This window comes from Genypterus blacodes, unplaced genomic scaffold, assembly GCF_046128005.1.
Source record: "Genypterus blacodes isolate CSIRO-AG114 ecotype Tasmania unplaced genomic scaffold, CSIRO-AGI_Gbla_v1 ptg000067l_1, whole genome shotgun sequence".
In the NCBI taxonomy this organism is placed as follows: domain Eukaryota; kingdom Metazoa; phylum Chordata; class Actinopteri; order Ophidiiformes; family Ophidiidae; genus Genypterus; species Genypterus blacodes.
The window spans coordinates 8,558,913-8,583,974 of NW_027466879.1; the positions used below are offsets into that span (position 1 = coordinate 8,558,913).

Below are 25,062 nucleotides of genomic sequence, written 5' to 3' on the forward strand. Positions count from 1 at the left end.
GAAAGTAGCATATATACATTAAAAAAATAACAAAGGCATTTTATAGACACACCTGAATCCTGGCTTTTTATTCATATCTAATGAGATCTGCGTGAATCATCAGAACAGCGGTGAGTCGTCTGTGCTCTGTACTCATTGCTCCCCTGATGCATTCTAAGACAAGTTTCCAAAAATGAACGGCATCCTCTGTGCAGATGTGTGAGTCCTGTTATAGAAAAAAGTGCTGACTGAGCAGAAAGCACAGAGTCTAAATAAGCACAGTGCGTGTTATATCCCTGGCGTACATGATGCGGCACATACCACTGATCGTGGCCTGAATATTTATAGTCTATCGTGTATTCATCTGTTTGTGTGTGTGTGACCGGGAAAGCCAGTGTGGATCTGAGAGCCCTGCAGGGGTGTGAGGCAAGAAGCAGCAAGAAGCAGAAAATCCCTGCTGCCATTGGATTAGTGTCAGCAAGCAGGAAGCCAGGCACCGTGCCTCCCTCTTACTACATGTGTATGTGCACTCTCCTAAAGTCAGCCCGCAGGATGCTTTTTCATAATCTTTCTGTCAATGTTGTGGAAAAAAAGCTGCAGCCTTTTGTGAGATTTCCACACAATGTGTCCTTTTGAGAGAACATGCAAGGATGGACAGACGTTAATGCTGTTTGATAAGGGCGGTAAATGTAATATGTGGGAGCTGTGCAGTCAGGTTTGTTGCACGTGGATCATTTATCCTTTTGTTTTCTGACAGGTCACACAAACTAGGTCACGATCACAAAGACCCACCGGATTCCTCATCAAAGGACAATCAAAGTGGTGTTTGTTGTGTCATGAACATTGGTACCTTAGCTGCATGGAGGCTTCCTTTGATAAATGTGTCATGGTACTTGGCTGTGCAGTTTTGTGGCGGCTTTGATGAAGGTAATTTTGAATATCTGTGACACATCAATGAGCCAAGAAGATTTAGATAGCGGTAAGGAAAACACTTCAGCGGGGGACATTCCTGTTATTTATTTAATTATGGCAGAAGCCCGACAGTCAAAAGAGTATAGCTGTTCTCAGTGTGCACAGAAGCTTCACTCCACCAGCCTTTTGGCTAAATTGCACGTAGTGTGGTCAATTTTGTAAAACGTCAGCATGCTATACAGTGGCATTACACATACGACAATCTATTTGTTTTCATCGTGGTCATGATGGTCACTCACCAGCTGGATAGCTAATGTTACTGGTATAACCTCTGCAGGGAGCGATAACAATACACATAGGCTCATTTTGTAAACAACCATAAAAATGCAGATTTGGGAATTGGCCTTATAAGATTGAAGTGGATGGAGTCGGTGTCCTTCATATCCAGACACATTAACCACCACCACACTGGTGGTACGGCACTTGCACGTACACTTTGCATTAAAGTGTCCTCGTTATCTGAACGCTATCTGCATTGCAATCAGATCTCAGTCGGCGGGCCGTCCCGCTTTCTATGCCCCTCCTCCCTTCTTGCTCCATGGATGATCATCAATTATTTACAAAATAACTCATAGGGTTTTGCGTTTGCTGTCACCGCAACAGGTTCCCATTCATGGCAACTCCTGGTCACTTATCTTTTATGAATGAGCGGAAAGGTGACAGGGCGACGTTTAAAACTCATGCGGGGGAGGGGTTATTGAATTAATGCACTCCTGCTGTATGCATTAACACCTGGCTGCTTGTGACTGAGATCTGATCACAATGCGAGCCTGACCGAGCTGTATATGGTCAGTCAGGTCAGATAGCAATCAGATCACAATGGCTTCTGTGAGCGTTAATACCTTGCATTAACATGTGACCTCATTATCTAGATAACATATCCGGATACAGTGAATAATAGAGTTAAATAACAGAGCTTTGTGATGCTAATTTGCCGGCTCTTTGACTTGGGTCACACAGAACTTGACTTTGAAATTGTGCAGCCGTCTTTCTGAATTCCAGATACTGCCTCACACACAACGTGCTTTGTTTTTTGGGGAGCTTCCAACCCTTCTGATTTGTCGAGCACACCTGCTGGAGGTTCACACACATTTGTTTCTGCACTGCCGCTCGTGTCAACAGCCCTGCAGAGTTTACAGTTATACTTTCCCTTTCTCTCTCCAGCCACTGTTTTACATAAATGTGCTGTTTTACTGGTTTCATTACAGCATAAATGAGCAGTGCTGCTTGTTTACTCAAAACTCGTGTGCTTGTTTTGGGGGTTTGCCAAGTAACAGAACTCTAATCTGCTCTGTATTTCTTCGCCGAACATCAAGGGTAAGAAGCAAAAACAAAAATTAGTATTGATGAATGGTGTATTATACGGGTTTCATGAGACACATGTCTTCCTGGATTGTGTAGGACTCCTCTGTACTGTCTGTAAGGAAAAACATGCACATATTCAATCATATTTGGAGAAGAGAGAATCCAAATTGAGACCTGAGGAGAAATATCACGTGTAAAAAAGTTTACTCTATCGAAAATGGTGAAATGGAGTGAAGAATACAAAGGTCTAACACCACCTGTCCCCCCAGCATTAGACAGACAGAACCTCGCTTACAAACATCAGTATCGTAAACAACCTTCAACAGCACCAGAAAGCATGTCGACAACAGTTGTAACTTGATATCACAATTACTTAGTTTTATTCTGGTTGAATCAGACTCTGGGTATGTTTCCCTCACATGGTTCATTCATTCAGGCAGGTCAAAATAACTGCACCAAAAACCCTTTGAGGATGGGATCTGTACGCAGTCACAGATGGAATTATGGAGCATTTTGTTGATCTGAAGTAGTTTGAAACAGCAGCAGTCCTCTGATCTAGAAACAAAGGCCTCCTCCCAGTGTGTGTCACTTGCCAGTTGCCATTGTTTATTGCCATAATCTACACACTCGTATGCACTTAATCTTTGTATGTTTTGGGGTTCTTGTCTGTGATCCTGGTGCAGTATAGCACAGTTCCCCTCAGGCTGTAGGTTGTGTCTAGTGTCCACACAGGAGCTGCATCTTTATCAACCTGAGAAATTGGACTTCAGTACAGTGCCCTACTGCAAACATCAGCCTCCTTCACAAAATGGATCACAAAGCGTAAACATTCCTTTCTATCTCGTCTGCTTGTCTTTATTTTGACTGTGGTAAACGCATGTGATTGACCATTTTACTTCATTAACTAGCTGTTTTGAGGGCGGGCTTGTCTGTCAGTTATATTGTACATGATACTTGGTCCAGTCAATGAGAGAGTCATTATTGGAGGACTTCTCAGCCTTGTTGGAGGGATGCGCTCTGTCAGGATTGTCGTAAGCTATAGATGGAAATTAATGATACACTAACATAAACAACCAGTTGATCTGTTAACCCTGTGGAGAAGTTAGAAGCTGCTCTCTTTAAACACAGGCAGGCTTGTCTGTTATAGTCTGCATCTTAATCAGCACATATACTGTAGCTTTGACACATATTTGCCTGTACAGAGGGCAGACAAGAGACAGTTGGGTACACAGGTGAACCTGCAGCTTTTTAGTGCTGTATATCTCCTTCGTGTAGCTATTGAAGAAGAAGAAGAAACTTTATTGGGTCAAGTAGGGAACACGTCACCATGCAAACACGTCCATTTGAAATTTGTCATTTTTTCCTATTACTCATAATAGTTTATTTTCTAGAGCATTTGGTTGCGACTTGTATCATGTAAACATTTCCTGTCTCTGACATCGCTATTCTGCCAGACACAAGGGCACAAATGGCAGCAGAATAGCGAAGTAATGCACAACAACGCATTTTAACCAAGAAAAATGTGGATTCTTAAGACAAGTTGATTGGTGGTACAGACGGGTAATTATTCCTTTAGATAAGATGTCATTTGGACACAACAGGATTGCAAATTTTGCTTGGGTAGTGTGTGAGTGTGAAGCAAATATCAGACCTCTCTGGCATTGTCACTAAAGGATCAGTGGTAAAAGCTGCTGGTTAATGGTTTAGATGTTTATCTGTAGTTGGACGCTTCAGACATTCGCTCAGACGCCCGGGAGGGAAAAGAAAATACATGCAGGAGCGGTTTGGGATTTGGACAAATTGCTCCATCTTCATGATGCCGCTTCCTGAGGAATGATGGTAGATTTACACCCTTTTCCTGTTTCTGTCTCTGTTACAGTGCTGCCAGTTAAAGGGAGAGTGAGTGTCCCCACGTCTCTGGAAATTGCAGAGAACAAGCAAAACATTGTGAGCGGTCATCTTGAGCACGAGCGGACACTGGAAAGCAACAAATCAACGACTGCATGAGACTCAGCTGTTGGACACCTGGACTTTGGCGTTTGTTGATAGAGGTGATGGCAAATGAGTAAGTCGTGGCCCAAAATCATTGCCTTAATTATCACACATATACATATGTATGAAGTGAAGATATTAAGAGACTTAAACAAGCTCAAAGATGTTTTATTTATGTGAAAAAGTGTCTTGTAAGGAAGAGATGTGAATATTTTAATATGATAGAGAATAATGTTTGGTTGTAATGTCGACATAATGTTTTAGTTGGGTCGGCTTTGTAGGTGTCATTGGTTACTAAATGGTGAGTTTGCTCTCTGCTTTACGTGCAGTCAGCAGTATGACTTGATCTTTTTATCCTGTTTCATATTGTCAACCAAACAAGGCTGGCCTACTGCGCTGCCTACAAACTCTCATCATTCACAATCATAACATGAAAATCCTTACAGAGACATGTATGGAGATGCGTTGGGAGGGAAATACGAGGCACATATTGACGCTGAAAGGGAAGAAACAGCAGACTATCCTCTTACATTACAATCCACTTACACTAAAGCGAAGATGTCAGTCACATTAACACCAACATGAATATCTGCCACACTCACTTTCTATCATAGAAAACAGCAGATGAAATTCCAAATCATCAAAAGATGAAAAACCTTAGGTTTCTTTCTCAGATGCAAATTTAGAGCTGACCAGCTGCTTTGTTGATATGTTTTCACTTTAAATTTTACTGTATGCAAAGTAACATGGACGTGTGTTCTATATTTTTTTAAACCTAGCCTTGATAATTACATAACCAAAGGTGAAACCCTGAATTTATTGTATGTTGTGGACTTCTGGAAAATGTTGTGACATAGATGCACACTGAATAGGAAAAAAATGTAAATAAGCAGACGTTTATACTCGTGTGTCCTAAGACGTGCCGCAGATAGAGTAATTTGAGACTTTTTACTTTGACTGTTACAACCTTTACCCATAGTCGTCTGTGTTGGGTTTGTTCTTGTTGATGTTCCTCATATTGTGAATGCTGCTCCAATGTTCTCCATCTTCATGTTTTTTGTCAGTGCGGTTGTGTTTGGGTTAATTCCATGAGCTGCCATCCCAAATTCGCTCCTTTGATTTTTTCGGCCTTCATACTAAAACATAAGAGTTTCTAACATTGTGCAGTTTTGTGGAAGAAGTACTGGGTTTTCTTACCTCTATTAGAATTTACAGTTTAATATTGCAATGTTGCCCGTGAATGAATTAATATTGTCCACTGACACCCCATTTTAGAAGTAGTAGAGTCATGTTGCATATTTTTATACAGTTACAGTGTGTTATTTTAACATTTTTCCTTTAAGTAACAACCTTCACATGCTGTGTTAATTCTAATGCCACCTAGAAGCTTGAATTTTAAGCTCTTGATCTTAGTGTCTTTTCCTTTATTCCAATAGAAAGTCCAAAGTACACCTTGTTGCTCTTTTCCAAAAACCCGTATCTGTAATTACCTCAATGATGTTATCCCACAGAAAAAACAGTTTACTGAATGTTGCCGATATTTCCTTGTTAACAAATTATAGAAAAAATAGAGAAGTAGTTATAAAATTAGTGTCAGTGGTTTTCTTTTTGGGGGATATCTTTCAATTGAGGAGGCGCAGATGTACTGCAGATATTATATTTCTGCGGGAATATCAGTCTCATCTAGTCTATCATCTAGTCAAGTACAGTATATGAATTTAATTATAAAGCTTCAAAGTTGTTGCTTCTTCAAAAAAAAAAACAATGAAACGAAAAAAGAATAAAAGCAAATAAAAATTAATCCAAAGGAAATGGAGTATTAAATAGATTGACAGTGAAAGAAATCAGGTTGGAGCTGTCACTTAGCTGTTACTTGTGTAATATTACGAAATCTATCAAATCAAGTCAGTGTGAAGATGTTAAGTATTTATCAGTCCTCTGCAGGACAATTTGAAAGCATTAAAAAGACAAAAGTGAAATTATTCTACTGTAACAGATTTCTATTCTTATTATTTCAGTGAAGAGCAGCGATAGAAAATTATTTTAAAATGAGGGCAGGGAGTAATAGAATAATACTGCTACAAACCAGAGCACATGAATTAAACATTACAATAAATAGGTCAATAAAAGATCGCCTGTCTGTGGAAATGTGTTCTATGAATCGATTTTATTGCACTTTTGATTGTAGATTAAGTTCCTCAAGCACAAGCCCATCCAAACCTGAGGGCCTCTGCCCGCATCAGGCTATGGTTCAATAAGCCTGAGATGCAGTCAGAGGAGTTGGAGGCCACATTCAGTGATGCTGTAATCTAAATTCGAAAGCAGTGTAAAGGAGCTAAAATACCACAATACAACCCTTCCACCTTTTTTAGTCACAACCTGGATCTCTTCTGTCCCTCTTTGACCAAGACAGAAGAACAGGTCAGGGCAGAGAACATGAGATAAGTTTGCTAAAGCACAAAGTAGAAGCTGTTCAATCATGTCTGACACACTTTAGCACATTGTCCAGATGTATAAAATGGCTGCAGTTAAAATTTAACCTGTAGTGGTAGCGCCCCCTATTGACTGTCTAGTCTTTGAAAATCTTGAAAGGTAACCCTTCGATCAATGAAGCCCCCATAGTGCAATTTATGAAATGCATCAATCACACCCAATCAAGCTGAATAAACAGCCACCAAAGGAGACTGAAAATACACAAAACTGTCTCTCAGCCTGTCAATGAAAATATCACAACTAAGTTAAGAGACTACAGCTATATCAACACGTTGTATATTAAAGGAAGGAAATCCAAGTGTGAGATGATTGAGACTCATGTAACAAACTAAATAAATATTATGCGAAATCCCAGTGGCATAAGCACACTAAAGGCTAGCCATATGGATATTAAAATCACCCACGGTAAAGTGTTTTAGCCTATTCCAGCACAGCAGAGGAGAAGATTAAATTATTGCGGGGGAGGTCTGAGGGGAGACATTAAATAAAACATAGAACAAGGTGAGAAGAGAATCATAATCACCTCTAAGCTCGCTGAGGCTTCGTTCTTAATGGTATGAACACGACAAAGTCACCTCACTGACCAGAAGAGGGGCTTCACCCACTGCACCTCAACTCCTTTTCAGTTAGGACCTAAATAGACCTAAACTAAACTAGACCTAAACTAAATAGACCTATGAAAACCTTGAGATGCTGAGAGGTAGGGGTTCATGTTATCATTCAGTTCAGGGGCACAATCATCCGTTACCTACAAGATAAAAAGGGGACATATTATGCTTATTGTTATTTTGCCTCCCTGTATTTTAATTAAGGTTATTTTTGTACGATTGCGAATGAATGACAAAAATGAATCCATACAGCGTTAATATATTTGAATGTGGGAGCAGCTATAAGTCAAGTCAGTTTATTTGTATAGCCCATTGTCACAAACAATGTCTCAAAGGGCTTTACAGACCCACAACATCAGGAAAATTCCCAGCCCAGCCCAAAGTTCTCTACAACTTTAATCTAAACTGCTACATTAATACACAGTCTCAACAACAAAAGCATGGGTTAAGTCCTCCATGCTTTAGAACATCTCAGAGGGAGCACTATGAAACAAAACAACATTAGTCCTCATTGCTGTAAATGAAATAATATTAATGGCTGGTTTCCATTCATGTTTACAAAGTGCTGATGGGCACAGCTAGTATCATACCTGTGCAAAGGTCTTGGTCTCGTGAGGCAAACGTTGCTATCATACAGCTCAAATTACTGGGTCAACAGGGTGACCGCATGTCACTTGATAAGGTCATTAGCATTATGATCCTGGATGTTATCATCCTTTATTTCTTAGTCATAGCTCATAGTTCTTACTCATAGTTTAGAAGTTCCATCCACATGCCAGGTTGCATTGTCTCAACAGGATTTACTCAATGATTTGCTAATTTGAATTTTTGAGAACAGGATAATTTTCACCTATTTGTTGGAGATCACAGGGTTTGCCTTATTAGATAGATGGATACTTTATTCATGCCCTGTGGAAAATTCAAGACTGAAGGCAAATATAATGACGCTGCTGATTGGGAAATCCTCAATCCTCCCAATTTGTCTGTATGTGAATGCATCCCAGCCAGACATTATACAGTAAATATACAGTGGGGGAATAAGCATTTAATCCCATGTCTATTTTGGAAATTTGCCCACTGACAAAGAAATGAACAGTCTATAATTTGAATGGTAGGTTTATTCTAATAGTGAAAATCCAGAAAATCACATTTTAGAAAAGTTATAAATTGATTTGCATTTGATTGAGGAAAGTATTTGGAAGTATTCGATCCCCTGGCAAAACAGGTCTTAGTAATTGTTGTTATTGGCAAGCACATTGGTGAGTTCAGACATTTCTTGTAGTTGGTCACCAGGTTTGCCACATCTCAAGAGGGTAACTCAACTCAACTCGAAACTTCAGGTCGCTCCACAGATTTTTTAATGGGATTAAGGACTGGAGACTGGCTAGGCTACTCCAAGACTTTAACATGCTTCTTCTTGAGGCACTCCTTTGTTGCCTTGGCCGTGTGTTTTGGGTCATTGTTGTGCCCATCCACGACCCATTTTCAGTATCCTAGTAGAAGGAAGGTGGTTGTTGCCCAAGATTTTGCGGTACAGGGCCCTGTCCTTCTTCCCCTTGATGCAGAAAATGTGTCCTGTCCCAGCCCCAAGCACAATGTTTCCACTTCCAAGCTTGATGGTGGGGATTGGGGAGTGTTCTTGTTGTCGTAGTAAGCATCTCTCTTCTTCCAAACAAGTCGCGTTGATGCCAAAGAGGTCTTGGTCTCATCTGACCCCATAATGTTCTCCCAAGCCTTCTCTGAATCATTCCGGTATTCATTGGCAAACATTGGCAAAAGCTGATCCCTCACCTTTCTGGCGAGATCTTGCGTGGAGCCCCAGACCGAGGGCTATTGATGGTTATTTTGTGTTTCTTTCATTCTTGAATGATCGCACCCACAGTGGTCCCCCTTCGCCAAGCTCCTTGCCAATGGTCTTATAGCCCATTCCAGCCTAATGCAGGTCTATAATCTTGTCCCTGGTGTCCTCAGACAGCTCTTTGGTCTTTCCCGTGGTTGTAATCTGATTGATTGATTCTGTGGAGAGGTGTCTTTTATACAGGTAACGAGTTGAGATTAGGAGTACTTTCTTAAAGTGAGGACCGAATCCTCATGGGCACATAACCGGTCTGTGGGAGCCAGAATTGGTTGGTAGGGGATCAAATACTTATTTCCCTCAACCAAATGCAAATCAATTTTGAACTTTCACATAATCAGATTTTCTGGATTTCTTTTGGTGTTCTGTTTCTTACTGTTAAAATAAACCAATGGGCAATGGGCAAACTTACAAAATTGGCAAGGGATCAAATACATATTTCCCCACTGCATATATATATTATAGTGGTGTATGGTACATACGGTGATACATTATGTGTGTTGTACATTGTCAAAGTTGCAGATCTTGAGGTTCACACCTTCAGAAATGCATTTATTAAGTCAAACCCATTGGTTTTTAATCAGTCCTTTATTTCTGTAACATTTTTACATCACCAGGTAACACACAGGCTAGACTCAACTATGATATATGAAGCTAATGTGCAAGGGTATGTCCGGCAGCATGCTTTTCAGCTCATTCGTGTTTTCCAGTTCAGCCCTGACTTAGCTGGCCATTTGCACAAAAAAGCCGCCTCAGTGTGGAGGAGATGTGACAGTACCTAACATTTTTTCACTTAGTGTGCACAGTGGCACTGCTACAAAGGAGAGAGGAAGTGAATCAGTGTGTTTTTGCACATTAAAAAGCATTGGAGAGGGTTTAAAACCGATCCCTAAATGAAAATAATCTGTATAATATGTCCCCTTTGAGTGTCATTTGTTTTTTAAATGGTTAAACTTTTTGGTCACGGTGCTCAATCTGTTTATTTCTAAATCAAAGAGTTCCATTCCATCATAGCGTGATGAGGTTGATGTGTGTGAGATGGCAAAGTACCCAAACCTAATTTAATGTATAATTAAATGGGTGGGATTCAAACCCATATTCACTGGGTATCTATGCAAGATGGTGCAGTTTGGTCAGCCAAGGCCTCACTCACAATGATTTTGTGATTTATCCACATCAGTCATGAAGGTTCTCACATTCATCTTACCTGCTGAGAGGTAAACTGTGTGCAGCCAGAAGAGGCGTTCTTTACAAGCTCCCTGCTCTGCTGCTGTGCTGTGTACATGCAACGTGTATGGACTCACCGTCTGTAGTGGCTGCTGCTACTTTCAATATTCTTTGGGAAGAATGTGTGTGTGTGTGTGTGTGTGTGTGTGTGTGTGTGTGTGTGTGTGTGTGTGTGTGTGTGTGTGTGTGTGTGAGTGTGAGTGAGTGAGTGGGTGTTTGTTTTAATGTCCATGCTTCATGTATGTGAATGCTAAATGTTCAAACGGAGTCAGTCATGAGAAGTTGAAATCACAGCAATGGAAAACTGGCAGTAACTATAAATGAACATGTAAAATATTTCTACAGTTCAGGTGTTAAAGAATTATCCATGTGAGTTTTGGCCAGCCTTGCTTTTATTCTGCATGATGCTTTGTTTTGACAAGATGCATCCTAACCAGAGGTATGTGTTTGTATTCTTTTCTCGAGGGTGCTCCTCTCCTTCTCTTTCACTCTCTGTATCTTTGGAGCGTGTCACTTCTGACCTTAATTCCTCCTTTCTGTTTTGATTTATTTATTTTTTGGTAAACCTTCCAACTTCTGGATTTTCTACATTCATAACATTTTGTAGACAGCAATATGAGATGTGATTGAAAATGGAATATGTGCAATGTTGATTTAAGAAAAATATAATATATTCAATAAAAATTCTAAAAACCAAAGTGCTGTCATTTGTTTTATTTCTGAGATGAAGCTCGGCAGTCATACAGCGTTAACAATAATAGTGCATTGGAAATCTTTGGGGGCCAAGGGTAGACTTTAACCCAAGGCCCTCAAACATCAAAATCTGGCCCTGGCTCGACTTCAACCATGTTTTCTGGCTGCACAGAGTGATACATTTCTCCAGCTGTTCAGATCTTTGCCTTCAGATTTACATCTCAGTTTGATGATGATCAGCACAGGCAGACTAAGGCAGATTACTCAGTGCTCTGCCATGCCCTTGACGAGTGATGGTTTCTCTGATTTCACCATCCCTGTGCTCCATCAACAACTTCAGCAAGATTTCACCAACATTATCTGCTTTATCGTTCGTCTGTTCTCAGTGTTTTACAGAATGATAATGTCACGCAGTGCATTTGCCAGGACGCACAGCAGCAAAGGTTTTGAATGCTTGCCACATCTCCCTTGGATTTTTTTCTTTTTCTGTGTGCTGAAATGCTGGAATGAATTTTGCCTCAGTCAGAATGAGCTCAGACAGCAGGGGCTGAGTATCACAATGGCAGAACATTTTCCTCCACAGGGGCCTTCGAAACCCGATGCCGGAGCCATTCATGTTCGACACTGTTTAAATATTTTAAACAGGTCTGTTGTGGCGCAATTACTTGACTCTTGGACAAACACCAGAGCATCAATCAAGTGGGTTATGGACACAGGTCGTGGCTCACTTTCCTGCACAGATGCAACTTGTCGCTGTTGGAGAAGCGTTCAGATCATTTTATCTGTGACTGAAGAAAAGTGGGAAGTAGAAGGGAAAGACAGAGGAAGTGAAGAGGGAAAAGGGAGAAGTAGGGGAAGGCAAAATATATAGGCTATATAATATATGCATATACACATTCATACACGAAAAGACAATATTCCAAAGTGTTAATATTTAGATTCATCATCACAAAAACTGACACACGGAATGTCTTTCCTTGCTACTGAATCACTGTATGAACTGGATTACCCAGGTATTGTTACAGGTATTGTCTTTATATTTTCAAGAGAAGTTGACATCATTTTTGTTCATCACACTGCTGGAGAAAGTGAAGTTTGGGATGAGTTTGCAAGCCTGACAGTGACCTTTGCACAACTCTGGGATCAGGTCACAGCAAGATAAATTAGACCAGATATATTTAGCAGCTCACCATTTATGGCTGTCTCCACAAAAGTAGACAATCTGCCGTGGGTGTATGTATATATGTATGTACACATGGTCTGTCCTACACAATCACAACACTACATATACACACAGATGCTCCAGAACAGCCACCAACATGACAAATGATGTGTCATTGTGAGTGAACCTGATGAAGCGGTGATGCCAAATGTGTTATTTCCTTCCTTCCATGAGCTATCAGATCAGGCTTTGGAATAAGTTGTTCTGAGTGTACTCAATGATCAATATGGTAAGGAAACCTATTAGCTGCCACAGTCAGATTAAAAACCTATGCAATATGTTTTTAATCTGACTGTGGTGCTACAAAGGAAACTTCCTGAGTTCCTAAAAAAGTTCCTGAAGCACTGAACAACAAAGTATAAGCACGTTTTACTTCACATTCAAACATTACATTGTCTCTGAGAATCTTCTCTATGATTTGAGTTGTTTGTGGGTGTGTTTGTGTGTACTTCACTCTGGCATTATGATTCTACCATTCAGTGGAGTATCAAGTGGTCCCTAAATGGGAATTCAAAGCCCATCTGAACAGACTGGAGGAATGAACTAGAAACGGCTCCAACTTCACCAATATCGGTTAGATTTGCAGACAAATTGAAATGAGCTCATAAAACACCTAGAGGTAATTTAAGTGATACATTTGCAGTGCCTTTCTTGATCAATGCTACAAGATTATATCACGTTACTATCAGCTGATGCTAGTTTTGTGTAATTCTAAACATAAACAAGCCATAAACAAGGTAAAGTTCTGTCACTGCTCCAATTTCTTTTGTCAGTGTCTGCTTGTGTCTTTCAGGAAAGGACGTCGATCACTCATTGGTGTAAGCCGACACCTGACGGGGAACAATATCCCAGCACATGGTCGGGGCCCGTGTTGCTCACATACATGCCAAAGAATTTTGTGTTGAGCGCTTCCCCTCAGCATGGAAACCTAATGCCGTCGTCCACACTGTACACTGCTAGTCCTTGAAACCCAATCGCCCAAATCCCAAAATGCACCTGTATGCTCTATCACAACAATGCTGATATCACAGAGCGGCGGATGGAAAACTTGTCAGCAACAATAGTGTGCACTGCTGTGGACAAACCGTGCGCCTACATCCAAAGCTGACAGTCGGTCTACCGCCAGACTAATACAGCATGACTGAGGCCACTGACCTCCCCAGGGGAACATTTACCAGCTTCCACACTTAGATCCACTGGTGCTGACCTTGGACTCACTGTCCGCTGGCAAATTCCCCTCATCCTCAATTTATTAAATTTGACAGGCAGACATTAGATGGATGTTCTGTCACGGATACATATAGCGGCAGTATTTGTCTGTCATGTATTTCTATAGATAGATAGAAAGATAGAAAGATAGATAGATAGATTGATAGAGAGAGAGAGAGAGAGAGAGAGAGAGAGAGAGAGAGAGAGAGAGAGAGAGAGATAGATAGATAGATAGATAGATAGATAGATAGATAGATAGATAGATAGATAGATAGATAGATAGATAGATAGATAGATAGATAGATAGATAGATAGATAGATAGATAGATAGATTTCAAAGGCAGTTCAACTTGCACACAAAAAGCAAAATGACATATCACATTGTTAACAGTTAAACAGTTGAATCCATTAATTGATGAGCTGCTTTGCACTGATATAAATCCAATAATGAAGCTGTTTCAGTTCGATCGTGTGTCACAAAAATCATTACAGCCTTTGTGTTAAAGTGAGCAACTGAATCTGTGCTGAATGATGTCAGAGGAAGAAGGACGTAACTGATTTTGTTCAATGTGGAGAGTAAGGTGGCTGTATTTTAGCGGTAAACATAGTGACATTATTTTCATGCTATTATTGACAAAAGAAAGACCTACAGTATGATTCATTCATAAAAAAACAGGCATTTTGGCCAACTACAGGCCTAACCCTCCCTTTCCCTCCATGCACACAGATGTTAGATATGGCGTTCCTCAAGGTTCATTGCTTGGGCCAATGCTATTCTTTTTATATTTACTTCCTTTAGGTAAAAACTGGATGTCTGGAAATTTTCTCCTGTTTAAAACTTTTTTGTGCTTGGCCCCAAACACCTTAGATGTACATTATCTAATGAGATAGCGATCATGGATGTCGTTGCCTTAGCCTCCAGCACCATCATAAGAAACCTAGGAGTAATCTTTGATCAGGCTATGTCATTTAACTCCCACATAAAACAAATTTCAAGGTCTGCATTCTTTCACTTTTGCAATTTTGCCAGTGTCTAATAAGGCAGGCAACAATGTGCAAATTGTGTAGCAGCTGTGATGTTTCTGTCAGGTGTTAATTGCTAATGTCTAACACAAGCAGTTGCTACTTTCACATTGGAAGATTCACAAAGGTATACACGTTTAGTCAGTCACTGTCTCTAACGAATGTAACTCCTGTCAAAGAGGGGCGAGTCAGGCCTACTGATATACGACTCTATGACTCCAAGACAGTGAACTAAAAATGGATGAGTCAGAGATCTTATACATCATTTCCTCATAACTGGCAAAACAGTATGAAAGCTCAGAAAATGTGAGAGAAAGAGAGAACTGAAAATTGAGAAGTGGCACACTCGCAAATCAATAAACATCAATCATAAGGAATTGGAATCTGAGTTGTGAGAAACAAAATGAAGTGTAACTGAATTCTGAGCAGCCCCATGTTGTCTGCCTCCCCACCTACAGTTGCTACTGCACACCGATCTGTTAAAGGGGAAGAGCCTTTCCTGATGTTTTCTTTTTCCTAATATTCAAGTTTTTATTTTCTTGTTTTATTTGAGCGTTTTCACCTCTACCTTTTTTTCTGTGTAATAATGACCACTTTTAGATAGTTCTGACCTTTTGGTGTTAAACACGCACATTCTGGCCATAACTGTCTTAATCTCCTTGCAAGTGAACCCTGGTGTAATTTCACAATGGCCTGGACCAAAGTGCTTCTCAGAGCAATTAAAGGGCATGCATGGGCTTTGGCTGATGCGTAATGGGAGATATACAGGTGAGTATCAGCCCTCATGGGTCAGAAAACCTGATTTGTGGGCCTAGAATTCTTGTTTGTGTGTGCAAATCCACAAATGTATTGCATTTACGTGAATTGTTGAATATTTTTTGCTGGTGTAATTTTCTTGTACAATCGATTCTGGTAACAGAACCCTGTGGGATTTCATATTTTAAAAAGAAATGATGTGTGTTAAGTATTTTGCCAACCGTCGTCAGACTGTCTGATGCTTAAAACTGCAGTGTGCTCAGAATAGATCTTCTGACAGAACTTCGTCCATCTTCGAGATGTTGGATTGGCGGAATGTCAAGGGTCAAAGTGTCAAACATTGGCCCAGGTCTGGTCCGGCTTCTGTAAGAAGCCGGTCTGGCATCTCGGTGTCAGGGCCTCCCACAGCGTGTAAGTGTATCTGCACTGCCCATCATCGCCGCTGTCTCCAAGGTAAGCTGGAGGAGAATCTATTTCGGTTCAGAGAGAAAAAATGTTTTCTCTGCTTGTGCGGTGCAAAGGATCAAGCAGGTGACTGAGTGTGTCCTTTTCACCACGCTCGTCCGTCCACTGCAGGACAGAGTGTTTCCCCACACGGCTACCTCAGTCCAACACAGGGTGATGCATGACTGAAGTGGTCACATGTGGGTCACCTCCAAGCACCTCAACACTCCAATATGTTTATGAGCAGCAGTGACATTTAGTCAGTGACGCGTGTGTGTCGTCATTTCAACAGGTCTATGCACAGGCACTGTAGACACATGCTTATGTTGGCACATCCAGCAGGGCCCAAATGATGTAGCTGGTAATGAAATAGCTTACTGTGCTGGTTATTCACTCATTGTGTATTGCTAATTTCTTTCTGGTTAACACCTAACCTTGCCACAGTTTGTTGTAGCTTGATGACGTAATGCACAAACGTTTCTCTGTATTGTTGATCTCACATTTGGGGGGATTTTGGGGAGCACTAACATAAGCAATTCTTTACAATGGGTACCTCCGTTTTGGTATTAGGGTAAATTGTATCACTGATACCTGTTTATGTTTCCTTAAATACGAATTTTGAATGGTTGACATGTACTTGATTTACACGTCATACACGTCATGTGATAGATTTGTGCAGGAGATCAGTTAATAAGTGTGTATCCCCTAAAACACTAATGGATGCTGGGAGCAGAAAAGTGGGTAGTAACTACAGATTTAGGGAGGTGATGGAGAGGGAGTCGGTGTCGAAATGCACTTGGGTGAAGCGTGTGAAGGGAAATTTCTGTTTGTTGTCATGGTAACTGGCCGTGGTGGGTGCCGCAGGAAAAACATATCCCTCACACAGAGGCTTGATCAGACTCCTCGCAGCACAGCTCCTCTCCTACATTTTGAATGCGGGAACATTGATAATTGTGCAAATGTTGAATGATCTATGACGTACTGAATCATGCCAAATACACACATCAGTAAAGCAGAGGAGACCTTGATTTGTCAAACTCAGGTGTGTAGTGCTGTGCGTGTAGATGCAGGCTTCACACATGCAAGGTGAGTCACTGGAACGTTGTAGTGTGTGTTGGAGTGTGGAGGACGTTTCTTTTCAATGCTGTTTGTGATGCCAGTTCAACCATGTGTTAAGGTGAGAACAAAGCTTTATCTGTAATACACATGAGGAACATTTGATGCACACAGCCTTAAATATGATAATATCCAGTGCAGAGTTAACAGTAGTAGATTTTTTAAAACTATTTATTGAATAAGTGTATGATTACATGCAGATCTGACAGTGACTGTATATATGTGTATATGTGTGTGTGTGTGTGTGTGTGTGTGTGTGTGTCATTTCTCTCTGTTTGTATTTGCCCCGTGCCTTTTGCTTTAAGATAAACAGAACAATTTGAATGTACGTACCTAAAAACGGTTACTGTCCATTGAATGTGATAAAATGTTTAACTGTAACAGAATACCGTTATTTTTTTAAATGTGAAATGAAATGAAATGATAAAACACTCTGATCCACATCCACTTCCCCTTACTGCAGCACTGCTATGCACACTGATTGTCTTTTTAGGTACCATTACTACAAATCAACCCTGAACTCTTAACCTCACTTTGACTTTGTTACAATTTTAACCTTAACCCCAAATCAAGTAAACCTCTAGAAAGATAGTTGACTTTGATACAAATACATGAATATGGACGGAAACAGGAATATCAGAAGTGTTATTGCTTTTAGATGCGTGGTAAAAACATGAAATAATGCAGTTAAATGGATAAACTGGAAATGAAGCCTCCTGACTGTCAGAATTTGGATTACATTTAAATAAGGGAGAGGATTAACAAAGGGAATTAGGATTAATTTTACAGTGCTAGAGGTTCGTCTACAGGATAGGGTTGGAAAATGAATGTTTGAATAAGTGTGTGTGTGCGTTTCTTGCAGGAACAGGCAGTGCATCAAAGTTGAAAAGCTGCTTTGTTGGTCTGTGAGATGTGCGACTTAACGCTTCAGGATCTGACAGACTCCCAGATTTCAAACTGAATGAAGGGAACAGATGAGACACATACACACACACAAGCACACGCTCACACACTGAGCGGCTGACTGACTGAAGAACGTACCATATGCAGATGTAGCATGTGCCTGTAATTCATTCTAGACGGTAATCCTCCGTGCATCCTCAGCTGTAAACTGAGCGCGTTTCAGCGAAAAAGCCACACATCTCACTTCCTTCAAGAAGACAGGTCTAAAATTAACTCGACCTTTTTAAGATGTTGTTTTTTCCACGTATAAAAATAGAAATCAACTGGCTTGCAGGAAAACAAAAGCCTCCCTCCCATTCTGTACATCACAGTCTGGGCCTGTGAGCTCTGGCTTTGCATGAAACGAACATTGATAAATTTAGCAGCGCTTACGTAACTCAAGCTCAGTTTGAATCTTACTGATGAGGCAGAAAAAGAATCGTTTCATTTCTGCTCTCCTCTGCTAATGAATTTGGAGTTATAGGGACCAACATGAGAAACAGTGACAGCAGTGCTTGTCAAAGGGGAATGGATGGCACTAAGTGGACAAATGCCAAGCAGTGAAGGAAACATTATGGAATATGTGACCCTCTCCATCCACTCTGCAGCCTCTAGTCTACAGGAATATCCCTCAACCCCAGAGAATGGAACAATCTGCATTTTGATGTTACCTGAATTCACCCTTCACTGTGATTGTGCTGGACGAGCTATTCAGAATATTTCCTCGATAAATCTTCCAGTAGGTAAAAGAAAATGCATTTTACCACTAAAAGTGACTCAGATATTCTAGGTCAGGTGTGCACATGAAGAATGTTCCATTGAGTCGAAGGACAAAAGGAAGCTAGAGCTCAAGGAAAGTGGGAAGGAAAGAAACACGTTGAGCTAGAGGCCCTCAGAGGGTGCATACCTCTGCCAAGGAAAAAGTGTGGTTATCACAGCGGCACCATCAAGCCGATCAGCACCAACATTGACTGGATTCGTCCCTGGATCATGTCCAAAATGCAAATAGTTCAATTGTATTAGTAGCAACATTACTTGAGTAAATGTACTTTTTTTTACTTTGTTCACATCTGCTGCTGACAGGAAAGCATCAGACCGATTTTCCAAATGTCGAAATGTATATTATTAATATTCAGTGTGTCACCAATGAATATATAATAATAACTGTTTTACAAATCTCTGTGACAGTATAAGAGAGTAAAAGCTGTCAGTCCTGCAGAATGTGTTCTCTTCTCTCCACTGGGCCATGATGCAGGAAACACTGAAATGCAACCAAGCACGATGGTAAGAGATCCCCATCACAGAGGAGAAACTACTCGCCTTCGTTTTTGGAAAGCTGAGCCCGTGTCTGTTTGAGCAGCGCAGAAGACATGTTAATGGCAAGGCCGTCGACTGTGCTATTTTAAGGCAGATGTGATGTATTTCAGTCAAACGCTTCTGATTTTGGCTTCTGTGCTTATCAGAAACAGATGGGAAATGGAAACGTACTGCAGCCAAGTGAATGTCAGGAAAAAGGAATATTCTTAACTGCACTGTAGCTGAGCTGCTTATCTGCTCCTCACAATCGTCCCCAGACTTGAGGAGAGAACATACTGAAGGCCTGCACACCATCTCCTCCAACGCTCCTCTGGCAAAATGACCATCCAGTCATGCCAAATGTGGATCAGGAGCCAAAGAGATGAGCAGAACACAGGCTCAAGGAATTCTGGGTAATGCAACGGCAGTGATATGCCTTTGGATGCTCTTCTGTCCATTTTGCTCAACGCCAGCAGACATTGTGATGGTTGCAGGCTGAGGGAACACGAGGCACAAGGGTTAGTTCTGATGACATAACACCGACAGAGCAGTACAGAGGCGAAGTGAAGCGAAGGCTGCTAATGATATCAATTACAAGACAAGCAATAAAACAAGAAAGTGGCCTTTAAAGGGGACATTATGCTCCAGTTATTTCCTACATTTTTATCATATAGCGTGGAATGTATATTGAAGATTGTCAATCAGGAGCCCTGAACGGCACATTAAAACAAGATTTAAAAATATGGCCCGTAAGGAAAATTAGAACACTGAATTCTGTGTAATGTTTCTCCTTTGACATATGATAATTTCTTCAGCCTACATCCTGGCTGTGTGTTAAACTGACAAAGTGATCAAATGATTGAAAGACAGCTGCCATAGATCAACCTGGGCCAGATGTTCTGCTGTTAAAACAAATGACTTGAATTAATCCACCCAACAACCCCATAATATGCCACATAAGCCTGAATCAGTGCAGTACAGCAGTGACAGAAATGTGTGTGTGCGTGTGTGTGTGCTTGCGTCACTCCAACTTTCTGCTTCTTGCTGAATTGTGAAGGACGACGTATGTCAAAACGAGGCAGATGGGACGCAGAGTCCCTGAAGCCCACTTTACTAATTAAGATCTAATGGTATGTGATGTCAAAATACCTCCCTTAGCTATTTTTCACCACATGTTTGGGTACATAAGACTCATGACCCTCTGTCTTCCACAGATGCTGTTTCCACTTTGACTCCAGCCGGCCCTTTTGCTCTGTTTACTCTCTGCACGTAAACAATGGTGTGAATTTAAATGAAGTGACCCATATGGCAATTAAGCTGTTATAAAACGTCAATAGGCCTGAAACAGCAAGGGAGGGTAATTTTTCATCTCTCCTTGCGTCCCTGTGAGTCCCTGACTGACCGAGTGAGTGTGATAAAGATTGCGCCCTAAGTGCACAATAGGCCAGAGACACAGTGACCTTTGTTGGCTGTAGCTAGCTGCCATCGCTCCGTTTGTCATCTTATTGTCTTAATTAACGTGAACATTACACAGCCTGGTTCTCTTTATGGTTTTAGGACCCAACTAACAGAACCGTGACAATGTGGCTTCACTAGTATGTAGTAGTAGTCATCAACAATATAGTAACAATGCTACTATACACAACTCGACTGTATATGTCATTGGCTCGAGTCTCCACATGTGTATCACATCTCCTAAGTCCTAATCAACATTTCTTTCCATTTCCTCTTTCTTTCTCGTTGCTTCTCTTCTCTCTGTCCAAAAAAAAACAATCTCAAAAATGTCCCAAGACTGCATGCTCATTGTCAAGTCAAACGCTTTCTTCAGTAAAAATATGTGACAAAAATAAGTTGTTTTGCTGTAGGTACCAATGCTGGGAAGCAAACTCACTTTATTTGTATAGCATTTGTCAAAACCTGCATTACAAAGTGTTTGAAGTGGATTAAATAAAAAAATAAAAACATATTGTGTGTACATAGTTCCCAAATTAAGTTAATCCCCTGTTTGTAATTTTTCTTTTATACAAATGCACACAGGAAATCAGCTTATTTTGTTTGTTAAGTCCCTTGAAATCGAAACAAATGAGTTTTTTGCTTTGACTTTCTATAAAAACTAAACTATTATTTTGTCATCAAATCAAAAGACTTGAAAGGCTGAAAAATGAGCAGCAATGAAAATTCAATGTTTATAAATGATCTGCGTTATACTGAATTACTAATAGGAATGTGCAGTAGATTAAACAAGTGTGTGTGTGTGTGTGTGTGTGTGTGTGTGTGTGTGTGTGTGTGTGCCTGTATGCCTGAAGCGAACGTGACCCTCCCTGTCTAGACTCAGCCAAACACCGTACACTGCACGCCCCCACTGGCTGCAGAATTATATCATGCACATAAACAAATGCAGGCAGTAATGTGTTGTTTGCTAATCCCGAGCTCTTGCTATTTTTTTCCCCCATTTCTTTCTGTACTCGTTTCCTTTTTTCCTGTTAGCCTCTTTCTGACAACTTAAAATTCACCTTTCGGGCTGTACATAAAGCTTATATTTAATATCTCATGACCCATATATATGTGCACTCAGGCTAATATTTCAAATTGTGCGTAGAATATAAATCGTTATGGTCCCGCCTACGCGTAACTTCTTTATTTTCCACTGTCTCATACTTTTCCCAACAAACTTTATACTTACTTTATTTACTTTCATACATTCTAGTTATGCATTTGTATTAACTTTCCTATTGAAATCTTTGCTGCTGCATCAGATGAATTCCCCCACAGGGATCGAATTCATATCTTTCTATGAACATGCACAATGACAAAATCATCTCTGCCGTACAAGATACAGCGATTTAGAATTGGAAACATCCGGGGAGGCCAGACTGCAACTTTATCTTACCTTGTCTCAAACTAATTACATGCATATCAGACAATTTAGCAGTAACTATGCATTGTGGGAACTTAAAGGGAACGTGCCATACAGATTTCACTTTTGCTGCAGCACCACTGTAACTTTAATCTGTATGTGTGTGTGTGTTTGTGTGTGTACCTGTAGCTTCAGCAACAACAAAAATGAAGGTTTGGGGCAGTTCAGCATTTCTATAGGCATGAACCTCATACGCATTACTGTATTATATTGTAAAAATTAAGAAATAAGAAATAACACAAGCCCCTAGCTGTTTAACACCCGGAACGACTCCTTCACGCAAAGTGGCGGCAGTAGAATTGTCCACAATGTCTTCATTCGCAGTTTCTCAGCTTTGTGTTTATTTTATCGGCAGTGATAGGCATTTAGCAAAGGCCAGTGAGATTAAAGAGTGATCGAAGAGCGCCATCCAAAATGATTTGGCACTCTACAAAACTTTTCAAATGGAAGTTTCCTACTGCCTTCTGTTCGCAGCCATCGATCATCAGTGGAGACAGACTGCTGGCAGGATGCAGAGAGGGGGGTGAGATGGCTCAGGTCCCTCTCTGCCTCTGCAGAAGAGTTATTGTCTCAACTTCTTTATGCATTGACCATTTAATGAGCCGTGCACTGATTCAGCTCAAGTTATGTTTCAAGTTATGTTTATATAGCTTTGGCCGTTCACTTTGTGGTCCTTCCCATTAGGAGTGTAAATGCTCACATAAAGTCTTCACGCTTCATGTGAGGACAATATGGCACCGTTTATATAGTACGCTACATATACAGTATATACACACAATTGTACATAAGGCAATTTCATCTATTACATCTTGGTCTGTGTCTGACTATTTTTATTGTTCTGACCTGAAACAACCTACAAGTACAAATTACCTTTTAATGTCCACGGTGATTTATTATAACACAGAGGAAAGAGTAGTGTTTCATTTGAGCATTTTATGGCACACTGGTCAGAATGTGTGTATTGCGGACAGTTGCATTGGTTAAGTGTTGATGTAACACTGAAGCACTGATTAGTTCTGCATGGTCAAAACAAAAATAGGGGGGGCTTTTATTTATTTGTTCTATTAACTGCAAGGTTTAAAAAGTTCTTGTTTATAACCATTTGTCTGTTTTATTTTTGCTTCAAGTGTAATACTAGCTGTGTGTGTGATGATCTGGATCCAGCCATGAGGTAAACAACTCCAGTCAAAGCTACTTTTAGGGGAATAGGACACTGTGCTGACCACTGCGTTGTGTGTGTCTAAAGATCACACACAACGCTCACTGCTACTGCCAACATCAAAGCCCGCAAAGGGAGGGAACCATACAAAGAGGTCAAACAAGTCAGGTGGCAAATATGATGGCAAATGATTTATCCGCTGCAGTATGTGGTGATAATGGCTGTGGCGTTTAGTATTTGAACAAGCTCCAGACTACTTTACACTAAGTAGTGCAATAAGACATATTTGTCTGATAATAGTAACTCTCAAACACGGAAAGGTACACTAGAGTATATGCGGCAAGGACTTAAGAGTCCCACAAGAGCGCTACACGCACCTGAAAACAAAGTGATACTTTGGAATGTGCTGTATCAAGCTTTTCTTTTGGCGAACACAAAAGTTCACTCTTTATAGTGGAGAACAGAACTTTCTGTAAAAAGATATATTAATCATTAACTACATGAAAATCCTTCATATTGATTTCAGGGCATAAATCTCCACAGTGATAGGAGTCAAGGATAATTTGCCGCAGTTAGAAAGTGAAAATGCAAACTCTTTGTGGGCACGGTGGCATGGATGTGTCGGCACCTGCTCGTGTTTGCTGTCGCTTCAGTCCACCCATACAGTCTGGCATATTTAAATAACCTTCAAAACTGCTTAAAACCACAAATCTAAAGCTCATCAAGTACACCTCAGATTTGTTTGTGTTCTGAGGCGGGGCAGATGAAAAGGAAGCATTGTAGTTCTGATGCTTGGTCAACTTTGCAAAGAATTCTGGTTGGTCTACCCGTTTCATTTCCTTTTGCTTCAAAGAGGTAACAGAACAACTTTCAAGCAGAATTGTGTAAGAAGTGACAAAGCTCTTGTTGTTCCATCTGTTTTAATTAGATACATGTGGGTGGTTATTTATTTGTGACTCTATTTTCTGTAAAAAGACACAAGCAAAACAAGGGACAATCGGTGAGCTTGTCCCATGTATATTGTGTACTAAGTGTCTCTTTACTCTGCAGACAAAAGATGAATTAGTTGCAATGAACAAAAGAGAAAATTTGTCAATGGAGAAAACGCTCCGTCACTTACAGCGCTACAGCTCGTGTGTTTGAACGGCTCATGGCTTTCCCACACATTTCAGAAATGATGGCCATAAACTGACACAACAAATATAACTTTATAATCATTTCCAAGCTAATGTGTACAAAAATATGGGCAGCAACTTTGTGACTTTTTCATTATAAGACACCTCCAGCAAATCATCTCAGATAAGTTCACTACACACAAGGTAAACCTGTGGCTACTGGCTACTGAATAAAGTGGAGAATGTGGGAGGATATAAATATTTGCCCATAAACACATTTCCCATGGGTTGCTATTGTTGCACTGAGGCTGCTGGGTGTGTATTAGGCAGGTCTTTGCTAAGATATTAGCTGTAGCAACTTCAACTCTAACAGGAAACTGGAGCTCTGTATCCCTCATCTTATTTTGTTTTATTGCCCCCTAGTGACTAAACATGATAACTTGAGGGAAAGGCACAAGGATACAGTGGCTGGATAAGATAACAAATTTGGTTTAATTTTGAATTTGAATTTATGACATGCTGCCATACACACACACATCTTTAATGATCCAAGTTTGAATCCTAAAAATCCTGTAAATGTAACAGGATCACAGAAGATAATGAACTGTTACAAACCCAGTGAGTCCTGAGGGAGGGGTTACCAACATTAAAATGAACAACTTTGATCACAGGAGAAAATGAACCAGATGGGAACAAAATAACCAATGCCGACGTCCCCTTCTTGAGAATTTCCCAAATT

At 40.5% G+C, this 25,062-nt stretch overlaps 1 protein-coding gene across 1 annotated transcript in view; it reads left to right on the forward strand.

The window, feature by feature from the left end:
• The window catches only part of kcna4 (potassium voltage-gated channel, shaker-related subfamily, member 4), a 30,890-nt gene extending 19,819 nt beyond the window's left edge, over positions 1-11,071 (forward strand). Inside the window, exon 2 of the mRNA XM_076156205.1 lies at positions 4,136-11,071. The gene's annotated coding sequence lies outside the window, so the exon portion shown is untranslated. The remainder of the gene's footprint in view (positions 1-4,135) is intronic.
• Positions 11,072-25,062: the final 13,991 nt, after the last annotated feature.